The sequence below is a fragment of the Eulemur rufifrons genome, chromosome 3 (genome assembly GCF_041146395.1).
Source record: "Eulemur rufifrons isolate Redbay chromosome 3, OSU_ERuf_1, whole genome shotgun sequence".
Lineage (NCBI taxonomy): Eukaryota > Metazoa > Chordata > Mammalia > Primates > Lemuridae > Eulemur > Eulemur rufifrons.
The window spans coordinates 27,013,159-27,036,235 of record NC_090985.1 but is presented as its reverse complement, the minus strand read 5'-3'; the positions used below and the strand labels follow the sequence as shown (position 1 = coordinate 27,036,235).

Here is a 23,077-nt window from a genome sequence, read left to right as displayed (position 1 = left end):
ATCACTTGAGCCCAGGAGTTCAAGTCTGTAGTTTGCTATGCTTGCACCTGTGCGCAGGCACTGCACTCCAGCCTGGGCAACATAGCAAGACCTTATCTCTAAAAAATAAGGTAGCTAATGAAAACATACTGTCATCATTCTTGATTCCACTTTCATAGAAACTCTATATCCAATCCATGAACAAATCATGTCAGTTCCATATTCTAATATATCTAGAATCCACCCACTTCTCACCAAGTGCACTGCTACCACCCGGGTGGAACGCCTGACACATCCCTTCCTGAATGACTGATATGGTCTAATCCTCTGTTATTCCACACTGCCATGCCCCTACCTTTTGTCCCTTCTGAACACAACCACCACAAAAAGTCTCTTAAAACCTGGGTCACCTCTCTGCTCCAGATCTTCCAATGGCTTCCCATCTCACTCAGAATGAAAGCCCCATTACAAGGGCCTCTAACACTCTAAGGTATCTAACCACTGACTGGAAATAACACTTCCCTAACCTCCCTGCTAAATGGCCTCAAAGTTTTAAACAAATAACGTTTATCATGCCTATGTTTTGCTAAATCTCTGCTATAATACTGGTGAAATTTTCTGACCATCTGTTACAGACTTATTCCTATTTTCTGAATGTAAAGTTCACTTCTAAAAAAAAATCTCTCTCTCCCTCTCCCTCTCTCAAGATGTTTTCTTTTCTACTGATTTTTGATTACTTGTACTTGCCATCCTCAAGCCAAATACTAACAGATAGTATCTTCCTTGGGCAAAAAGTTTACCTTTCTTAGCAACATTATCCTCCTTCCCAAAATCATAGTGCTTAATTTGTCCAACATTTAAAATCAGCTACTTGTAAGACTAAAAACTGATATGTCCTGGAGTTAAGACACAATTTTATGCAAATGAAGTTCCTCAACTTATAGGGTGACCTTCAACAAGGTAGCCTTCTCTCCTTAAATACTATCTATAGAAATGGCACAGCCTATGATAAGGAATTTTCTTTTTCTAAGAGCAAAAAATCAGGCACAGAAGTGACACCATGTAAAACTTGGACAGTTCCATAAAGAGCCCTATGCAGGGATGCCTGTCTAGCATCGTTTCTCTTTATCTGGTAACTACACTGTTCTCTACAGAAAACAGTGACACTGTCTCATCCCAACAGTGGGTCACCATTACAGTGCATTAGTCCTCCACCACTACACATCCCCCACACCGACCTACCACAGTACTGTAGTCTACTGACCTTAATAAATAGAGGAGGAAAGGAAGGGCCTTCCCCAAGACAAGGTGGTGATACAGGCAGACAGAGAGGGCCTGTTAAATATCCTTGTTTAAAAATGTAAGAAACATTAGATTATTGAGTAGTTTGTGTGAGTATGTATGGTAGTGAAGAGAATACGTCCTTCAAAAAGTGCTTGAGCATCTTTTTTTAAAAAAATATGCTCTCTCATTATTCTACTTGGTTTTGCTGTTAATCACAGCAGGAGATGAAATTATTCTTTGAATTTTTTCATCTGATGTAATAACAGAAGCCAAGGTCTTTACATTTCTTAAAGTAGCCCTAAATGTACTCTTAAACTTCTTACTGAGTTTGATATTCTAGTATGTAGGCTGTCTTTATGTTATGTTTAGAATGACATGTTAATAAAGTATCCACTTAAAACAGGAAAAAAAAATGTAAGAAAATAGGCCAGGTGTGGTGGCTCACACCTGTAATCTGACACTCTTGAGACGCTGAGGCTAGAGGATCTCCTGAGACCCGGAGTTCGAGACCAGCCTGGGGAACATAATGAGACTCCCTCTCTAAAAAAAATGTTTTAAAAAATTAGTCTGGTGTGGTGGTACACACCTGTAGTCCTAGCTACTTGAGAGGCTGAGGCCAGGGAATTGTCTGAGCTCAGGAGTTCAAAGTTACAGTGAGCTATGATGTGCCACTGCTCTCCAGCCTGGGTGACAAAGTGAAACCTTATCTCAATCAATCAGACAATAGGAAAATAAACATGGTTAAATTTGTTTTTTAATTTATGCTCCACCTCTGTTTTTGTGCCATTCTGCATATACAATAGCAAGTCACAACATAACCTTTTCAAAGACATTTAATGGCAATTAAACTCAACATGTGGAGTACAACAGTAACACGCATAATTCAACCGGAATGAACATAATAATCTGAACAGCTATCCCAAGTTCATGCAATTGCAGGCAATGACAATTGTACCACGACTATCACTTGGCCTATAGCAATTGGAAATGTCACCAATTGTAAGAAGCATGCAAGCACTCTTTTAAGCCTTCAAAACCAGGGTTAAATTAATGAAGGATTCCCAGAGAAAAATAAAGGGATATAATAAGACAATAAAAAATGTAGAGCAGAACAATTAGTAATCTCTCTTTTGTTCCCAAACACCAACTGCCAAGGAGGTTACCAACAGGTATTTACTGTGTGATCACCATACAAAGGGCACCATGAACAGTTCTCATCTACTGGAGAAAGAAAGGCAGGCTTACAGAAGAGCATATGTATTTAAGAAACAAAAAGCAGCTCGGGGAAGCCCTATTACAATGAATCTCATTATATCACTGATTCTATTATTAGCACACATTATAGTATATCCTGAGACCACAAAATGATAAAGAGCTCATCATTTAAAATTTGACTTTTCTGAAGTTAAATAAAAAATTGACCTGTAAATGAAAATTAGTACACACACAACTTTCTACTTTAATTCCCCTCCTAGCCACTGTTGTGGCTTTTTAAGCAATGTTGATTGGGAAAAAATGCTGACCAGCTAGTGTAACGGGGGGGGGGGGAAGCAAAGATATTTTCTGTCTCTTTAAAACTTTCTCCACTCTTTTTGGGAACTGCAGCCTGGCCTGCATCCGGCAGAGAGAATGTCTTTTGTTCTTGGTGTTACAGGAGTTAGCTCAGCCATCCAAGGCCAAAGCCAGCCTCCCAGGTGGGCCAAGGTTCCACAAAGATGGGAAGATCAGAGATGGGACCACTAGAATTGTTAACAATAGCCTAGAACTGAAGGCTCTCCCTTTAAAAGCTCTGTATTTCTGCTTATGTTTGGGAAAATTTGGATTTTTTTAGATGAGAGTCTACCATTTTCCCCTTTTGCCAGGAAAGTAATAAACTTCTCTTTCCTTCTCCTCAAACCACTTGTTCTAGTTCTGATGCAGCCTCAAGGACAAGTGCTGAGCTTTCAGTAACAATAGTTATTTCACAGGACATCAACAAGTACCACAAAGTGTAACAGTAACAAGTAACTCTCATGTGTACTTTTTTTGGAGACAGGGTCTCACTCTATTGCCCAGGCTAGAATGCAGTGGTGTCATCATAACTCACTATAATCTCAAACTCCTGGGCTTAAGCGATCCTCCTTCCTCGGCCTCCTCAGGAGCTGCGTACCACCATGTGTAGCTAATTTTTCTATTTTTTTTTGTAGAGAAGAGCTCTTGATATGTACCTCAGGCTGGTCTCCAACTCCTGGTCTCAAGCAATCCTCCCACCTTGGCCTCCCAAAGTGCTAGTATTATAGATGTGAGCCACTATGCCTGGCCCTCATGAGTACTTTTAAGAAACTTAATTTATGATCATAACTAAGGTGTAAGTTCAGTGAAGCTAACTTTTATTTACTGTGTGCATTCTAAAATTATTTCTAGCATTTTAAAATATAATTGTACCCTACCGTTACAGCTCATTTAAAAAGAACTAAAGACCATAATCTTATCAATATCAGAAAGAATATTTTAATTTAGAAAGCTCACACAACTATTTTTCTCCAGAGCTACAAGAGCTTGAACAACACAGAAGAATCCTAAAATAATTTAACTTTTAAAACATTTTCTATTTATAGCTAATTATATAACCTTATAATATATGATCTCATTATACAAAGACAAATGTCATTATAAAGCCTTTAGGCCACGAATAAATCAGATTACATAAATCAACCAAAGATTCCAAGATTATACGTTTTCAGAAACATTGTCTATGCTGAAATCTATTTCACTTTAATTTCCATATTTAATCCTGACATTTTAATCCAACTAGAAAGAAAAATCAAGCTCGAATGAGTGTACATATAGTATGTGTGCATACCTTAAAAGTCACCTTTTTCTTCTCTTTTTAAACTTTTGTTTCTTGAACTATAATTTGCACACAGTAAAAACGTCAGCTGGATGAGTTTTGACAACCACATTCAGTTGGGCAGCCACCACAACAATGGACACATACTATTTCCATCACCCCAAAAGTGTCCTCATGCTCCTTTGTACTCAAATCGCTCCTCCCACCCTCAGCATCAGGCAACCACTGATGGGATTTCTGATCTTACAGATTTGCCTTTACCAAAATGCTACATAAATGGAATCATAGTTACATGGAGTTCTGTGTTTTCACTTGGAATACTGCTTTGGGAATTCACCCATTTTGTCATCTGCGTCAGCAGTTTATTCCTTTTTATTGATGAATAGGATTCCATTGTATAAGTATACCAATTGATAGACATTTGAGTTGTCCCCAGTGATTATAAAGCTGTATAAATATTGATATAGGTCTTTGTTTGGACATATGTTTTTATTTCTCTCAGTTAAAGACCTAAGAGTAGAATTTCTGGGTTGGATAAGTGTATGTTCAACTTTAAAAGAAACTGACAAACTGGTTTCCAAAGCGATCACAAAATTTTGCACTCCCACCAACAAAGTTTGAGAGTTCTGTTCCACATCCTTGTCACTTGGCACTGTCACCTTCTCTTTGGTTTTAACATCAGCTGTTTTGTTAAGGTTGCAATGGCATCCCATGTGCTTGGTAATCTGCATTTCCTAATGACTGCTGATATTGAGCATCTTTTTGTATGCTAATTGTTCAAATCTTCTGGCCATTTTTTAATTGAAATGTTTATTCAAACACCTATCCTTTTTAATAGTTTATCAAAGAAGAAACACTAAAAAGTTTGTGTATTTTGTTAAGCCATTTAGAATTCATGAGTACTAGACAAAAATATCTCCTTGCCACCTCAATTCACAACACAGTCTGTCCCCCTAAAAAAAACAAACTACTATGTGCAAAGACAGGTAGAAAGAAAAAACACCCAACCCCTCTTCTCCTTTTCTCTGAAGGTAAGAATCCTATGGAGAATTGTCTGCCTACTTTCAGGGTCAGGAAACTATAATTTTCCCGGTTTTTACAAGTATTTGATAAAAATCACATTATTCCCTCAATATTGAGCCAGGAACACAAGTGACTGAGAATTGCTTGCAATGCTTTTCAGAAACAATGGTAACACATTTTAACATGGTTGATATATTTAAAAAGTGTAATACTGGAAAGGGTCATTGACAGGTCAGTAGGTGGCACTATTCTCCTCTGTTAAGTATGACCCCCTGCCTGTGCATTACGGCTAAGTGTAAGGGCTAAGCTTTAATGTCAGGAAAAGGAAGCCTTGATACTGTCTCACATGGAACCTTAGATTGATTTCTTAACTTCTTTAATCCCAGTTCTTATCAGTAAAATGGGAACAGTAATCTGAGTTGCTGCAAAGAATTAAATCAGATTCAAATTTACACAATGACACATAAATAACAGCTATTATGATTATAACTATTTCCTTCACCCTTAATTCCTGAATCTCAAATGAACATAAGACCAAAAAGATGTGCTCTTCACAAAATTTTGAGTAAAAAGTCAAATTTTCAGACAGCAGGTAACACTGGTACACAGCAGACCCTCTGAATTGAACGTAGGGCCCTGCCCATTGTAATCCCAGGTGTTTACATAAAAGGCACACTGGAATCTGCAATCATGAAGGCATTTATTAACATTCTGCCTCAGCATTTCAAACTGAACAATGCTTCTTTTCAAAGGAACCAATCCATTAGCTCTTGGTATTTCAGTATCTCAATATTGATGGCTTATTTTTCCTCTATGCCACATAGATGAAAGTTGTGCTTGCAAGCCTCAATGACATTTTTTCTAACTCCCCTGCTTGCCCTCTCCCCAATTTAGCTAAACACATAGCAGTCTTCTTAAAATTCCTGTTGTCAGGCCGGGCGCGGTGGCTCACGCCTGTAACCCTAGCACTCTGGGAGGCCGAGGCGGGAGGATCACTTGAGGTCAGGAGTTCAAGACCAGCCTGAGCAAGAGTAAGACCCCATCTCTACTAAAAACAGAAAGAAATTATATGGACAGCTAAAAATATATATATACAAAAATTAGCCGGGCATGGTGGCACATGCCTGTAGTCCCAGCTACTCGGGAGACTAAGGCAGGAAGATCGCTTGAGCCCAGGAGTTTGAGGTTGCTGTGAGCTAGGCTGACACCACTCTAGCCCGGGCAACGGAGAGAGACTCTGTCTCAAAAAAGAAAAAAAAAAAAATTAGCTGGGCATAGTGGCATGCACCAGTTGTCCTAGCAACTTGCTGCTCAGGGGGCTGAGGCCCTGCACGGTGGCTCACACCTGTAATCTTAGCACTTTTGTGAGGCTGAGGCAGAAGGATCACTCGAGCCCAAGAAATTGAGACCAGCCTGGGAAACAGTGATACTTTGTCTGTACAAAAAAAATTTTCAAAACAAATCAACCAGGCATAATGGCATGCACCTGTAGTCCTAGCTACTGGGGAGGCTGAGGCAGGAGGACTGTTCAAGCTTAGGAGTTGGAGGCTGCAGTGAGGTATGATCACACCACTGCACTCCAGCCTGGGCAAACAGAGTGAAACTCATTCCCTTTAAAAAAAAAAAAAAAAAGAAAAGACTCCTGAACATATAGGTTCAAGAAATCTGAACTCCAGTTCTAGTTTTATCACTAACTGGTTTGGTTGGTCACTGTGAGCAAGTTTATCCATTCCCTCTTTATTTACTTCCCTTGAAGACATTTATGAAAATAACTAAACTACACTTTGCTTAGCTTATGGATGGTATCAAACAGCCAACTATATAGCCACACAATTTTTTATTACATTTGCTATTTGTAAGAAATGTGTCCAATCCTAAAAATAATGCAGCTACTATACCTCCAGGTAAAACTTCAAATTCTAAATGCAAAGTTTCCTTTACGATTTGGCACTACAATTTCAAACGAATCAGTCCCATCAAGTTAACATTAAAAGCTCATCTGACAAAAAGTACTAGTAAACATTTTTTAAAGGCAAGGATTAAAGCCCACTAAGGAAATTTTAGATAAAAGAAAGCAAAAGAAAACAATTAAAGGTTTATCCTTTCAACTACACAACCTAACCATGGTGGTGGTGTTTATACAACCTAATTGTGGTGGTGGTATTTGGGAAAACCTCCTCCCCTTTGTGATTTATCAAGTCAGTATCTTTAAACTCAAGAATATCTGTGGTTATTTTTATTCATTTCAACAAACTCTGTATTGTGTGGCACTTTAGACTTTACAGATGACAGCAGTTCCACAGTAAAGACCTAAAGAAAGCTTGTGTGTGAGCATCCCACAATGCCAAAAGCCACACCATCCTCCACAAACAGACCCGTAATCTGCAAGGACCATGAGAAGGGCCACTGTACAGCACATGTAGCTCTAGTGAGCTGAAACTGAAACAGGTTAAGCACTTGGAGACACTAACTGTCGATGCTACTGAAGTACATGGACACATCTCTGCCCTCACCTTACCTACGGTGCAGAAAATGGTGCTAATGTCCATCCTCCTTTCCCAGCATGTGTGACGCTCCTTTCTCATGGTGATCCTACAAACTTCCTCGCCCTTCTACACATCCTGCCCACCTAGCCTTCCTCTGCTTGACCTTTAAGTGCTCTCCAGGGCATCCTTTCCTTTACATTAAGTATTTCTGAGGCAACTACCCTCCATAGCCTCAGCTATTTCTGAACTCCTGAGGAATAACAAATTTAAACTTCTAGCCCACAACTCTTGCTGAACTGCAAACCCATATATCTAACTGCATACTGGACCCTTCCACCAGAATACTACTATAGATTAGAGGTCGGTAAACTTATTCGGTAAAAGGGCAGATAGTAATTATTTTATCACCACGTAATTTGAAAAAAGTGTCAGCCTGGGCATTAGGAAATCTGACTTGCTAGTATTTAGAAAAAAAATTATTACTTTTAGAGAAAAGAAAATCCAAACTCCTTAATATGACCCTTATTGATCAAGCCCAGTCTAACTCTCCAAACATCTCTCACCATTGTCTATGAATCCTATACTCCAGCAAAACTTAACTATTTTCAAGTTTACAGAATAACCTGTACTTTCTCTCATACCTCTATGTCATCTGCTGCTCCCTCCATCTGGATCTTTTTCCTATTGCCAAACGGGATGCACATATGGTGGGGAATCACCCCCGCTGCCCCCAGGTTAGATGCCTCTCTCCTGCACTCACATGGCATTCTTCACTCAACATAGGTATTAATATTTACTCAGTGATTAACTGACCAAGCCATGCATTTGCACAAGGCATCGGATATGCACAGCAGTGAACAAGAGACATGGCCCTGTCCCAAAGGAATCTTGGGGTGTAGCTTCCTGTTTAACACACTTATTAAAGTGGATGTTAAATCTTGCCTTATCTGTCCGTCTCTTCCTCTAACTAAACAGCAAGAGTCTAGGGACAGTGATAGCCTCTTTCAGCTCTGCAGCTTCAGGGTGAGCTCTGAAGCTTCAGGGTGTACACACCAGGTAAATAATTTCAGCACTATTAAATAAAACCAAAGTGAAGGTCAAAAAAGCTCCAGGTAGTTGAGTTGGAAGCACTTGCTCTTTATGTGCTGCCTTTTTTTGCCTTTTTATTGTTAGAGATATAAACCTAAAAACATCATTTGTTGAAATCTTCAAACTTTCTTGGAACTGGCTTTCTTCTCTTTGCTAAATGCAAAGACAAACTATCCCTGTTACACCCCAGGTCTGGATTTTGTTCACCATTGTATATCCAATACTATGCACTGTATCTAAAACAGCATCTAGTGCACATGATAATCAATAAACGTTTACTTGGTGCACAAATGACTGAATGAATAAATGAATGGATATGCTGGTTTGAGTGCCTTACTCCCATTCTGATAGCTGCTTTTTTGCTTTATTTTATGTATTTTAGGGAGAATTTAAGCAAGTAACAAAACTCTATTCTATCAACACTAGGCCTACTGCCCGCTTTTTTTTTTTTTTTTTTTTTTTTTAGCAGCAGGCAACTTAATGCATGCTGTTCTAATTCTCCTACTTATCCCATGATTTTAATCCACCCTCATTAAAAATACAAACCTATGTATTGTAACTATGACTGATAAAATACAAGCATGAAAATTTGAACCAGTTCAAATAGGTCATAAGGTAGTTATTTCATAAGTTGTAAAATTAAAATGCTTAAATTCTTTTGTTCCAGATGGATTAAAAAAAAGAAACTTGGCTTATTAAACAATCACATATGTTCTGAACTCTCTGAAGATATTTTTAAGATGGATATTCCCTACACTTTTTGCATGAATGGGTGTACTTTATGATAGGTACAGACAGATACTTGGGCTGCTCTGAACACTTTTCCCCTTCTAACCTGCAAACTAAAATTTTCTGCACATCAAACACTCTAAATCTGTGCTTCATTATCACACAGAATATTTCCTTTCATCACCTTGCTTACAATGTTCTCATTTCAATGCACAATCCAATTTGGACAGCCCTCTATCATTCATCTCTCACCAACTTGAAATAATCATCCTGATCATCGTTAACAGTAACAGTTTCACATTTGTGGAGTGTTTTCTATGTTAGCTTATTAATCCTCACAGCCCTAACTGGTTACTGTTATTATTTCCAATTTTACATATAAGGAAACTAAGTCTTAAAGAAGTTTTCCAAGGTCATACAGCAAACAAGGAAGAGATCAGGGATTCAAATACTAGTTTATCAGCTGCTAGTCTGGACTCTCAAGTTAATCATGCAATATTATTGTTAAAACAATAAATATAATCTGGGCTTTCCAAAGCAAGCATGTCAATAAATTCTTTCTAGAGCTGAGTAACATTCAATACAACATGTTGACGAATTATAAGATATCTGGCTAGAATTAAACAAGTAGGCTGAGCCCCTGGGAAAGAAAATGTCTGTTTGATGCTAAGTGTCAAACAAGGCACAAACCCACTACTTCTTAGCCCATGACATTCTGACAACCTCAGTCATCTTTCAAGCTCTCCAATGCTCAAACCATACAAATCACTTCATATGGGTTTCGTTTCTTCTAAGCTCAGTCTACCAATAGTTTTCTGCACTTAGACAAGCTGTAACCTGTATTCTAAGAGAACGCGGGCCAGAAGTAACTTTCTGAAAAACCAAAAAATATATCAAGAATGTGAATATGATTATGAAAATCATCTGACCAAACAAAAGCTTCTTTATGCTTCAGAATAATTTTCTAGCCAAAAATATTCTAATACTACATTGTGGAGCTGCTCAAAGGTGGTGGTATTGTGTCTTCTTCATCTGTAAGCCCATGCTTGGTACAGGGTTTGCTATCTAACTAGTACTAAGTACTGACCAAATGAATACATTAAGAGAAAAGAAGCTATAAAATTACAGAATTTTGAAAAACCAGTATGAACAATAAATTGCCCATTTTGTATGCAGAGCAAGTGACAAATATAACTGCTTTCCAGTTCTTAGATCAATATAAATCAGGGAATAATCAAGATTAGCCTTTAAATTCCCACAGTAGAAATAACTACATTGTTAGGAACTGTACTTGCTGAACAGCTGTTTGATTCTGCCCTAAAAAATAAATTATTTATATGACTAGCCATGTACTAAGAACTATATGTTATATCACATTTATAAAAGAGGTATGATAATCTCTAACAGATGAAAACAATAGATTTAGAGAGATTAAGTAATTTGGTCAACATCATACAGGGTACAATGGACACAATCTGTCCATAGCCTGTGCTCTTTACGACTGCTCTATTGTGCACTGCAAATAATAAATATCCCCACAAAATTCTACTGTGTGAAAGGCTTAAAATGTTAAAGAAACCATTCTACTGAACCTAACTTAATAGGCACAGTCAATACTTTCAAGACAAGACAACCCTTCAATCATACTCAAAAGAACTAATGGTTATCATGGTACATGATAAGAGTTATGTTTCTACCTGAGAAAGATACCAAAAGAAACTATATGGGAAGAGACACCAAAAGTAGGATCTATCTACGAATCAAATTCAAGAAGTAATTAGGAGCAGCATCTCCTGTAGGGGCTAAGAGAAGTAACTGATCAAGGGATACACAATCATTTGAGTATTATGGCCCAGGTGAAAGTGGTAACCATTACCTGAGTAACAAAAGCAGTTTGCAAAGTAGGAATAAGCACACTCCACCTTGTCTTTCCCCTTGAAAGTAATTAGAAAACCTGGACAGAATAACTGCAGAAGCTATGTGATGACTCTAAAAAGTAAACAGCAGCAGGTGGATCAAGGAAGAAGACTGGACAAACTACTACCAAATCCACAAATTAAACAAGATCCAGAGTGTCCTAACATCCAAAAAAGTAGGGACTACAATCCAAACTTGCTCAGCTTAGGAGGAACCATGAAAATCTCAACGCCTATGGAAAAAAACCAAGACAAGCCAATACTGAGATGACACAAGTGCTGGAATCATCCTACAAAGACTTTAAAACAGCTATTTACACAAATAATCCTATAAACCAGCACACACACATAATAATTCTCTATGACAAATTCTTCTCTTCCCTTCATCTCTTAAACTCACCGGCTCTGCCTCCCACCCCTCCACCAAAACTTCTCTTTCCAAAATTATCAATGACCTCCATATTGCTAAATCCAACGGTCAATACTCGGATATTACTTGCCCTGTCAGCAGCAACTGACAAAGCTTAACACTTCCTTTGGTTTCCAGGACACCATCTTCTCCTGCCTTTCTTTTTTACCTCACAGGTAGTTTAAGTCCCTACAGCTGTTCTTCCTGTCTTCTCAACCTGTTAATATTAGAGTTCCCCAAGGCTCTGTCCTTTCTTCTCTTACCTATGCTCATCGCTTAGGCAAGCTCACTTTAAGTGCTATCTCTACAAGAACCTCTTCCAAAATCCAAATTTGTTAATCCAGTTGCCTGGCTGGGTTGGGCTGACTGTTGTCAACTTCACATCACTGTCACCACCTTCTACATTCTCCTAACCATTACAGAAAAGCCAGAACTAAATTTCCCAGAAACCCCTTCCTGCTACAACTCAGGGTGAGAGTCAAGGAGTAAGAGGCATTCATGCAAGATTGCAAAAATGAAAGAAAACTATTCTCTGGAGACAGCTGCAGGCAGAAGCATAGCTGCAGACAGGGGTGGGAGAAAAGAATTCGCATACTTTGGCAACTAAGACCTAGAGCAGCGCCTACTGAGAATTCCCAGTGGCTTCAGAGAGAGATCCCAGGAACCACCTGCTTCGACCACAGCAGCAGTGGCTCCAATTGCTGGGATCATTGCCGATTCCAGATGAGCTCCCAGGAAGCACTCACGGTAAAGAGCTGCTGTCGTAACCTTCAACTCTCCAGCCCTTGCAACAGTAGTGAAGGGTTATATAATAATTCTTTGTATAAAAAATAGTGTCTAGAGTGGCTTCTGTTTTCCTGATCAAATCCTGATGAATACACTCTATGCAGGGACCAGCTTCTAGATCCCTTAGAGAAGTGAAGCATCATCAAATATAAGTGAATAAAATGCCCGACAGACATCTCAAAGTTCAGGTACTGATCTTCCCCCTCCAAGCCTTCTTTACACACAGTCTTCTCTATCTCGGTTTATAACAACTCTCTTCTTCCAGCTGCCCAGGCCAAAAATCAATGGATATTATCCTTGACTCTTCTCTTCCTCCCACACTCCCATCTCCCAATCCAATCTTGTCAGAAAATAATGTTGGCTCTTCCTGGCGAATATGCCCAGAAACTGTCCACTTTGCTCCACGTCCTCCACCACCACCCCGACTTGAGCCACCATCACCATTCACCCAAATGCAACAGCCACCTGATAGGTCCCCTGTTTCTACCCTTACAGCTCTAATGCCTACTTCTCAACACTGCAGACAGAGTCAAATCTAAATCAATATCATCAATTCTCTGCTCAAAACCCTAAATGGCCCCTCATCTTACATGAATCATGATGACTTAACCCATGTCTGACTGCAACAGGCAAAGAAATGTGTCAAAAAAAAAAACAAAACAAACTTGTTTAAGCCTTTCAGGAAGAACAGTTACTCAAAAAGTTGAGGATAGGCCAGGCGTGGTGGCTCACGCCTGTAATCCTAGCACTCTGGGAGGCCAAGGTGGGCGGATCGTTTGAGCTCAGGAGTTCGAGACCAGCCTGAGCAAGAGCGAGACCCCATCTCTACTAAAAATAGAAAGAAATTATATGGACAGCTAAAAATCTATATAGAAAAAATTAGCCAGGCATGGTGGTGCATGCCTGTAGTCCCAGCTACTCGGGAGGCTGAGACAGGAGGATCACTTGAGCTCAGGAGTTTGAGGTTGCTGTGAGCTAGGCTAACGCCACGGCACTCACTCTAGCCTGAGCAACAGAGTGAGACTCTGTCTCAAAAAAAAAAAAAAAAAAAAAAAAAGTTGAGGATAGAAGAAACATCATTGTCTGTTAAAAAACAAGGCAAATGATTTTGAATGGTTTTCCTTGGCTGTTGATGAGTCAACAGATGTTACCAACATTGCTCAGCTGTTTATTTAAGGAGTTAATGCCAGGCATGAAGTGACTGATGAATCAGCCTCTAAGAAAAGCCCATGTGGAACTACAGATAAGAATATTTTCAAATAAGTTGAGAAAGCACTGATCTAGTGCAACCTGAAGTGGAATCTGCTAAGATGTATGACAATTGATGATGGTATTAATAAAAATATATTGGCCGGGCGCGGTGGTTCACCTCTGTAATCCTAGCACTCTGGGAGGCCGAGGCGGGAGGATCACTTGAGGTCAGGAGTTCGAGACCAGCCTGAGCAAGAGCGAGACCCTGTCTCTACTAAAAAAAATAGAAAGAAATTATCTGGACAACTAAAAATATATAGAAAAAATTAGCTGGGCATGGTGGTGCATGCCTGTAGTCCCAGCTACTTGGGAGGCTGAGGCAGAAGGATTACTTAAGCCCAGGAGTTTGAGATTGCTGTGAGCTAGGCTGATGCCACGGCACTCTAGCCAGGGCAAAAAGAACGAGACTCTGTCTCCAAAAATATATGTATACATATATATGGGAAGCAGAAGAAGGATAAGCTGGACAAATTTACAAAGATTATGAAAATGTAAGATGTTTAAAGCCTATGGTTATTCACTGTATTATTCATCAACAGGTCTCTGTGGAAGTATTTGAATCTATCAAGTGTTACTGAACTATTAATCAACAGTCAACTTCATTAATTCTTGTGGATTTAACCATTACTAGTTCCTTGAATTTTTGTCAGAAATAGAAGCTAAATATCTTGACTTGCCCTACCACATAGCAGTTAAATGGTCAGTGGTAGATTTTACTATGACTTTTTGACCTCAGAGGCAAGACTGAAATTTTTTTTGAAGAGAAGATCCTCCCTCTAGTAACAGTTATCAAACATGGAATAGCTTTGGAATCAGTTTTTGCTACAAACTTGATAAAGTTTCTTGATGAATTCACCCTAAATTTACAAGACAAAACAGTGCTTATATGAGGAACTTATACTGCAAGTGAAGTCACCTCAAGGACAGCTGTTTGAATCAAACTGTCAAAAGTTAAAACAAGAAGCGAAATTTCCACTCCCAAGCAAATTTGCTGCACACATATTTTCTGAGTTCAAACTACAGTTCAAACTACTGCATTTTTGGAACCCTGATGCAAGTACAAAGAAAATTTACATATTTCAAAATCCATTTAACTGTGTAATTGAGGTGCTTCCATCAATAAGAAGTGATTAATCTGCAATGTAATGACATGTTAAATGGCAATTATTAAGAAGAATCTAATAGAATTCTATAAATGCCTTCTAAGCAATGAATATACTCAATTAAAATAATATACTCCTGGACTGACATCAGTATAATTGGGAGTATCTACCAGCATGAAGACATTTTCAAAGATGAAATACATAAAAATCTCCTTGCAGATGAGCATGAGGAGACGAACATCTGTAATTGACATTGATAAGAGGGAACTCTAATGTCAAAATCTAATTAAGCAAAATGTTATCCACTTCCTCCCCAAAAAAGAATTCCATTCTTCTCATTAGAACTGTATTACAAAAAATTGTACTCAATTATCATATTTTGAATTCTATCAATGAAAACTTGTGGAAATTTGTTTTCCTTCTTGTTATTTAAGTACCTACATAATATCCTTGTTTTGCCTATTTGTCTGCAAAACATAAAATATTTACCATCTGCCCCTTTACAGAGAAGTTCACCAACTCCTATTTTAGTCAACTAAACCCCTAGGTCTTCTGCATACAGGTAGAGTTAAGACATGCTTCATCCATCTTTAACTTTCTCAGTGGATTTTCTTTTTAAACTAAGTCTGCCATTTTATATTTATTCCAGATAAATTTTACCTTACTGATTTTAGCATTGTATTACAACCTGTTGAAATATTTTAAAATTCTAATTCAAAAAATGAGCTGTCGGCCGGGCGCGGTGGCTCACGCCTGTAATCCTAGCACTCTGGGAGGCTGAGGCGGGTGGATCGCTCGAGGTCAGGAGTTCGAGACCAGCCTGAGCAAGAGTGAGACCCCGTCTCTACTAAAAATAGAAAGAAATTATATGGACAACTAAAATATATATATACAAAAAATTAGCCGGGCATGGTGGCGCATGCCTGTAGTCCCAGCTACTCGGGAGGCTGAGGCAGAAGGATCTCTTGAGCCCAGGAGTTTGAGGTTGCTGTGAGCTAGGCTGAAGCCACGGCACTCACTCTAGCCCGGGCAACAGAGTGAGACTCTGTCTCAAAAAAAAATAAATAAATAAATAAATAAAAATAAAAAATGAGCTGTCTCCCAGCGTGACTCCTGTTCTTTATTCAAATCCCTGATAGAAACATCATACAGGACAGGTCTCAACTATATACTCCTGCAGACATCCTCACCTGTGCGCAGACATGCTAATATTTTAGTTTTGTGATAAATGATACTGCATATGGTTGCAACATAATCTTCTACCTAAAAGCAATAATAATTTCTTGAACTCCCTAGTAATGACAGAAATAATAATTTGCTTTTCTAAGGCTCCTGCAGTAAAAGATTAACCTTGCCCAAAGAAACAGTTTGGCCCGTTGCCCAGCTCCTGGGAGCTAACCTCTAAGCCCTCAGAATCTCCTGCCTGACAAGGCCATCTTTGTTTACGTGGGGACCTTAAATCACAGGATACCAGGCTTGACCTCTGGACGGGCTGGAGATTAAGGTCAGTCATTCCTACATGATGACTTCCAATAAATACTCTGGATGGACACCAAGGCTCAGGTGCGCTTCCCTGGTTTGCAATACTCTCTGTGTACACATCATTGCAGAGCAAAATAAGCACTGTCCACACAACTCCACTGAGAGAGGACAAATGAAAGCTCACACTTGGTTTCTCCTGGACTCCTCCCTATATGCCTTCCTTTTGCTGATTTTAGACTGTATCATTTCACTGTAATAAACTGTAACCCTGAGTAGAACAGCTTTTCTTAGTTCTGAGTCCTAGCAAATCACTGAACTTGGCAGTAGTCCTGGGGATACCTCCCAAACTGCAGGCATTCAAATATTCATCAATACTAACTAGAGCAGTGTTTCTCAACATGTGGGAACACCAGTGGTTTTTGTTGTTTTGTTTTTTTAGAGACAGGGTCTCACTCTGTCGTCTAGGCTGGAATGCAGTGGCCAGATCACAGCTCACTGTAACCTCAAACACCTGGGCTCAGGTGATCCTCCTGAGTAGCTGGGACTACAGACCTGTGCCACCATGCCTGGCTAATAGTTTATATTTTATTGAGGTGGAGTCTCTCTTTGTTGTTGCCAGGGTGGTCTTGAACTCCTGGCCTCAAGCAATCCTCCTGACTTGGGCTCCCAAAGTGCTGGGATTACAGATGTGAGCCACCACTACCAGCCAAGGGATGCTAGTTTAAAATGCAGGTGACTAGACCTTACATCAGGTGTGATAATTCAACAACTCTAGGGAACAGCCCCAGAAACTTGCGTTTTTAATATCCTCTCCTTAGTGATTCTTGCATACACTATAGGTTGAGCACCCCAAATTCAAAAATCCTAAACCCCAAATGCTCCAAACTGCAAAACATTTCCAGCACCAACATGACACTCAAAGGAAATGCTCACTGAAGCATTTTGGATTTCAAATTTTTGGATTTGGGATGCTCAACCAAGCATAATGCAAATATTCCAAAATCTGAAAAAATAAAAAATCTGAAACACTTCTGGTCCCAAGCATTTCAGATAAGGGGTATTCAATCTGTACTTTCAGAACCTCTGATGAGCCTGACATCTTCCTGAGGCCAGGGACCCTGTCTCTTTTTCAACAAATCCCCATCACCTAGTAGTGTTTGCCACAAAGTAGATGCTCAAGAGTTCCTCACAAAAACCCTTTAAATTTGATAACTAGGTGGGAAGAACTAGCACTATTTTAGTATTTTAAAACTTAAAATATATGAATATGTAAGTCTTATTTGTCAATTCTCAAATATCTAAGAAAATTTGGAAATAAGTGACTGGAAACCACAAGTTACTTGGAAAAAGTTTGGGAACAGATTCAATCGTACCCATTTCTAACACTCATCTGTCCATAGTGTCAATTATTTCAATCTCCTCTCTACCATTTAATAGAAAAGTTGAGTTTCATAAGCTTTGTTCACACCCTTCTCACCTACTACAAGAGTCACACTGAGCTAAGTCAAGCACAGTCAAACTAAGTAAAGCTTAGTCAAGACAGATAAGATTCTCTTGAGAGGTCTCCCCCTAATTCACCATCAAATGATCACTTACTCTCTCTGGGTTAAGAGCTCTGAACCCTAAATTTAGATCCACTCCTAAAATTCTAGAATAAAAGGAGCAAAAATCCAGGGGAAAAGTTTGAATGCTTTCCAATAAAATGGTCAAAAAGGCAGATTCACAGGATAGATGAAAATCAAAGACATCAACTCTTCGCAAATTACATGATAAACCACGAGCTGTCAAAAATTAATCCACATGTAGACAACTTGCATTTAAACTAAGTTACTTCTGCTACCTGATTTCTAAAGTAAATTCCTTAGGATATGACTAATGCTATTTTTTCCAAACAGAAAGCAAAACTGCCACATAAACGTTGCTATGATCTAAGCAAAGTAAATTCAAACTTTTTGCCTACATTGGAATCACAATTATCCCCAGCCTGAAATCTGAGAGTATTATCTGTAACAGTCTAGATTTTTACTTTTGACTTCTACACCAACACTAGATTCCATCATTTCTTTTACCTTTGCCATTCATGACACTGTCATTAACAGACGTCATAGTTTATCTCAACAGGAAAGGAGAAACTTTCTCAGAGATAATCCCATCTCCAACCTCTCCTCTCTCAATTCTCCTCCATATAGAGCAGCCCTATCTCACCAAGTTCACCAAATCTCTGCAGGAATTACTATTATCTGTAGTTTGTAATCCCTAAATTACATGTAATACTGACACCAAATATGAACCAATCCCGTGAGGGCTCCAGAACATGAGATGAATTGGCCTGTTGCTCAAATCTTGGCAATTCTTTAACTGCAGCTCTGCTTCTCTGACTTTTGCTCACCTAAAGGCTCACCATAACACAATTTAGGGATTGTCTTACAGCTCACTATTCACACATTTTTAATCCCACTGAAGAAACTATACTCATTTCTGGTGTTGGCATACCCCACTTAAAAGTGACTCTCATGGTCTCTCATAGCCATGTGACTATTAAGATATGCTTAATACTCTATAAACTTTAGCTTTGTCTAATGTTCAATGGAATGCTGAAGACATTCACACCAGAGTTCCTTCCTGACTGGCCTTCTATGTGCCAAAAATGTGTCTTGTTTTGTCTCATGGTGGAAGAGGAGAAGCCAGGAAAAAACATTTTAATTGTTGACTGATACAGTGTAACTTAGAAAACAACTGCATGTGTTTACATTTTACTTGGCAGATTGGCATGTATTGCATTTAAAGTAAATTCCTGCGGTTTGGATGATTAGCTTTCCTTTACCACCACAAATCTTCAGAGTGCACCAGATGCATACAATCTAACAACGAGGAGTGGGTCCTCCTTCTGATTGAGGTTCCCTTTTGATAATCTAATGAAAGCGCTAGAATCCTCTCCTCAGTGACAAACAATTCACATCCATACACAATTCTGCTTATAATTTCAAGGGTTCATGGACCTACAAGACAATGTTTCCTCCTTAAGGCAATGTTTCATCACAAGGATATTCCAGGAAAAAATTTAAGAGCAAAAGAGCTTCACAAACTCATCACCAAAGGAGAAATCTGGGAGCCATTCTGGAATTACCCTGGACTCCTCTCTCAGCCCTGACATTTCCTGTACTAGTCAAGCCTGTAGATTAACTCAGAAATAGGCTTCAAATCACTCCCTACTCTCCATTTTCTCAGTCCTGCCCTTAATTAAGACCGTCTTCATTTATTTGTACAACCTAATTATATAATTAAAAGAACATACAGACTATTAAATCAGACCTCTGAACTTTGCTCCCTTAGCTTTACTAGCTAGATGACAGCAGGCGAGCCACTTCCTTAATGACAAACATTGGGTTACTTACCCCTTCTAATGTGGATCACTGTAATGCCTTCCTTACTGATCCTGTGACATCCTCCTGCCATATAAATCTGTTCTTCTACGACATGAAAAATTTGTATCAGAATCAAGTGCAAACTGCTTTGATCCTGCCTAATATCAACTTTATCTTCTCCGCCCAACCCAACTTATATTCCATACATGATAAAAAGCATTCAGTTCCACAAAACTCCAGTCTCTCACATCTCCATGCCTTTACACATACATAGTGGAATCCCCTTACTGCTTCCCATCTTCCACTGAATTAACTTCTACAAAGGAGTCACCACATCTGGTCAACAGCCAGTTTTTGTACGGTTCCTGGGCTAAGAATGGTTCATATATATATATATATATATATATATATATATATACACACACATTTTTTTTTTTAACTTTTTTCCTTCTTTCCTTTTTCCCCCCTCTCTCCTCCTCCTTACACACCTTTTTTTTTAGTAAGGGGAATACCATGATGTCACTCTAGCCTGGCCATGTAGACCCAACCCTGGGGCCTGCTTTTAAAACCACCATAACACCATAATATTGAGAGCAAGCAGTTGGTGGTCCAGGTACAGTAGTGGGCTTGTGGGAAACTCAGTCTGTTGTGCTGATGATGCCTGGTCTGTTGGTTTGTTTTGGGATCACCTTGATTTGTCTTCTTCTAAATATGAACTCATCTAAGGCCAGGGAAGTCCTGACTTTTCAAGAACTCTCCATGTGCAAACCCTTGAGGATGGCCACTGAATTTGTCACAGAATATGGCAACATGGTCGAATGAACCACAGCAACAAAAGTGAGCTTCCAGCTCTTCTGCTGCAACACAGTCACACTGCCAACAGAGATGGAACGGGCATCAGCCACCACCTTCTCTTCAGTGGACATGATCACTAACACTGCTCATGTTCTTCTGTTTCTCTACTTTGTTCTATTGCTCCTTTAGCTTCTCAGCTTCTTCCTCCATCTCCCTAACTCGAGCTTTGATGGCTTTAGCTCCAATTCCTCAATAGCACCATTCCCCAGGTCACCCCAACCAGTGCCAGCTCCTCCTCCTCCCCCCTCCTGGCTGCTGGGGCCTCCCAGGGGTTGTGGAGTGGGCACAGGACCAGGGCAGCTCCTCTTTGGGCTCAGGCTCTCTCCAGCCTCAGCTCCTCAGATTCTAATCCTTTTAGCCTTCCAGGACCTCCCCACTGGCTGAGGCATAAGATGGCTCCACTGTCCACCCCAGCCCAGAGCCCTGACTGCCTGCAGCACCCCCACTCAGTTGGGAAGGATGGGAGTGAAAGGGAGGGAGGGAGAATATACAATAGGCTGTATGTGGCTCTGAAAGACTGAAATTTTTACTCTCTGGCCTTTAACAGAAAAAGTTTGCCAACCCCTGAGCTTGAGCATCACTAGAGACTTGCTCCAGGTTCAGGGCATACAGGTATGACACAATTGCAGCACCATGCCAAACGCCACTGAACTGTTTAAGTCTCATTCCTCCTTCTGTCTATACCTTTAGGGGTTAATACCGTACCAGTACAAAAACAGCAGTTAATAAATGCTGAACAAATGAACTAACTGAATGAACCAGCTCAAGAACTGGAGAAACATCTAAACAGAAAGGATCAGGCCTTTAGCAATAAAACGCTATTTAAGGCTATTAAAAATATTACTATTATCACCTTACATTTGCATACCACTTGACATAGTAACTGCACATATAACCTCAAAGGCTGAGATAATACTATACTTCACAAGAGCACATCGAGAAGCACAGAAACTAAGTAACTTGCCAAAAGTCACATGGTTAAAGGCAGAGAGCCAATATTTAAACCCACATCTTCTGTTTCTTACATAAAATGTTTTTTCTATTAAACAGGCCTGCTTCTCTACAAAAACAATACCTAGACACTTTTAACTACTAATGCCTGAGACTTTAGAAGAGGAATAAAATTTAACTTCTGACCATTTAACTTTGATAAGTTAATGCTACTTTCTGGGGTGGGGGCAGGGAGTGAAATGGACACCCAAAATAAACACTAGGCTAAAAAGTCTTGGAATAACCACAAACTAAAAATTTTTTTTCTTGCTTTTTTTTTTTAAGAGTCAGTCCTTGAGAAAGCATCACAAAATTAAACAACATAATTAACAAATGCCACTGAAAGGCAGGCAGCTGCAGTCACAGCATGAACCCCTTGTCTGTCAGCTAAGCTTAAACAAACTGGCAGCTGAGGTAGTCACTTGTCTTTAAGCTTCAGTTTGGGTAGAACAGAGTCCAAAAGCTGATAATGTACATTAACACCTCAACTTCAGCCAGGGAACAACACAAGTGTTTCCAGAGGCAGAAAAGAAATACAAAAAATTCTACTTTAAAAAAAAAAGCCTAATAATCTATTAGTCTAATCTTTTTCCATAATCAAGTATAAATTATGCATACCTGAAGTTTAAGTAGCTAAGTGTCCAAAAGTTTCTGAGTTAGGACCAAGATCTTAGCCAAATTCAACTACAATATGGTCTATTTAAGATAACATTAATTTCAAAGAATTGGAACCATACAGAACACATTTTCTGGCTACAATCCAATTTTAGAAACAAGCCACAAGATACATTGAGAAAAATTTCATTTGTCTGTAATCTATAAAGCACTTTAAAATGATGGAATCTTAGAAATTAGAAAATGTCTAAATATTAAATATTCAGGCCAGGCGCGGTGGCTCACGCTTGTAATCCTAGCACTCTGGGAGGCCAAGGCGGGTGGATCGTTTGAGCTCAGGAGTTCGAGACCAGCCTGAGCAACAGCGAGACCCCATCTCTACTAAAAATAGAAAGAAATTATATGACAACTAAAAATATATACAGAAAAAATTAGCCGGGCATGGTGGCACATGCCTGTAGTCCCAGCTACTCAGGAGGCTGAGGCAGGAGGATCACCTGAGCCCAGGAGTTTGAGGTTGCTGTGAGCTAGGCTGACACCACGGCACTCTAGCTTGGGCAACAGAGTGAGACTCTGTCTCAAAAAAAAAAAAAAAAAATATATATATATATTAAATATTCACTGAATGGAATAAATGCTTTATGAACTAAACAAAAATATTTCATATCAAAACTTGGCCCTCAGGTTAACAAAGATTCCTAAATGAAAAAAATTTAATCATAAAGGAAAAGAGTAATAAAGTTTATTATACTAAAATTAAGAATTTTAGTTCCAAGACACCTCAAAGGTAAAAAGACAAACCACAAACTGGAAAATATTCATAACATATAATGATGGACTGTAATCCACACATGAAGAACAGCTACAAGCCAATAAGAAAAAAGA

At 39.2% G+C, this 23,077-nt stretch overlaps 1 protein-coding gene and 1 pseudogene across 50 annotated transcripts in view; both read right to left on the bottom strand.

Annotated features, from left to right (window-relative positions):
- Window positions 1–23,077, bottom strand: part of PTK2 (protein tyrosine kinase 2) — a 266,149-nt gene that overhangs the window by 223,221 nt on the left and 19,851 nt on the right. The window lies entirely within an intron of this gene.
- LOC138381609 (polyadenylate-binding protein 2 pseudogene) lies at window positions 20,229–20,752 on the bottom strand (annotated as a pseudogene).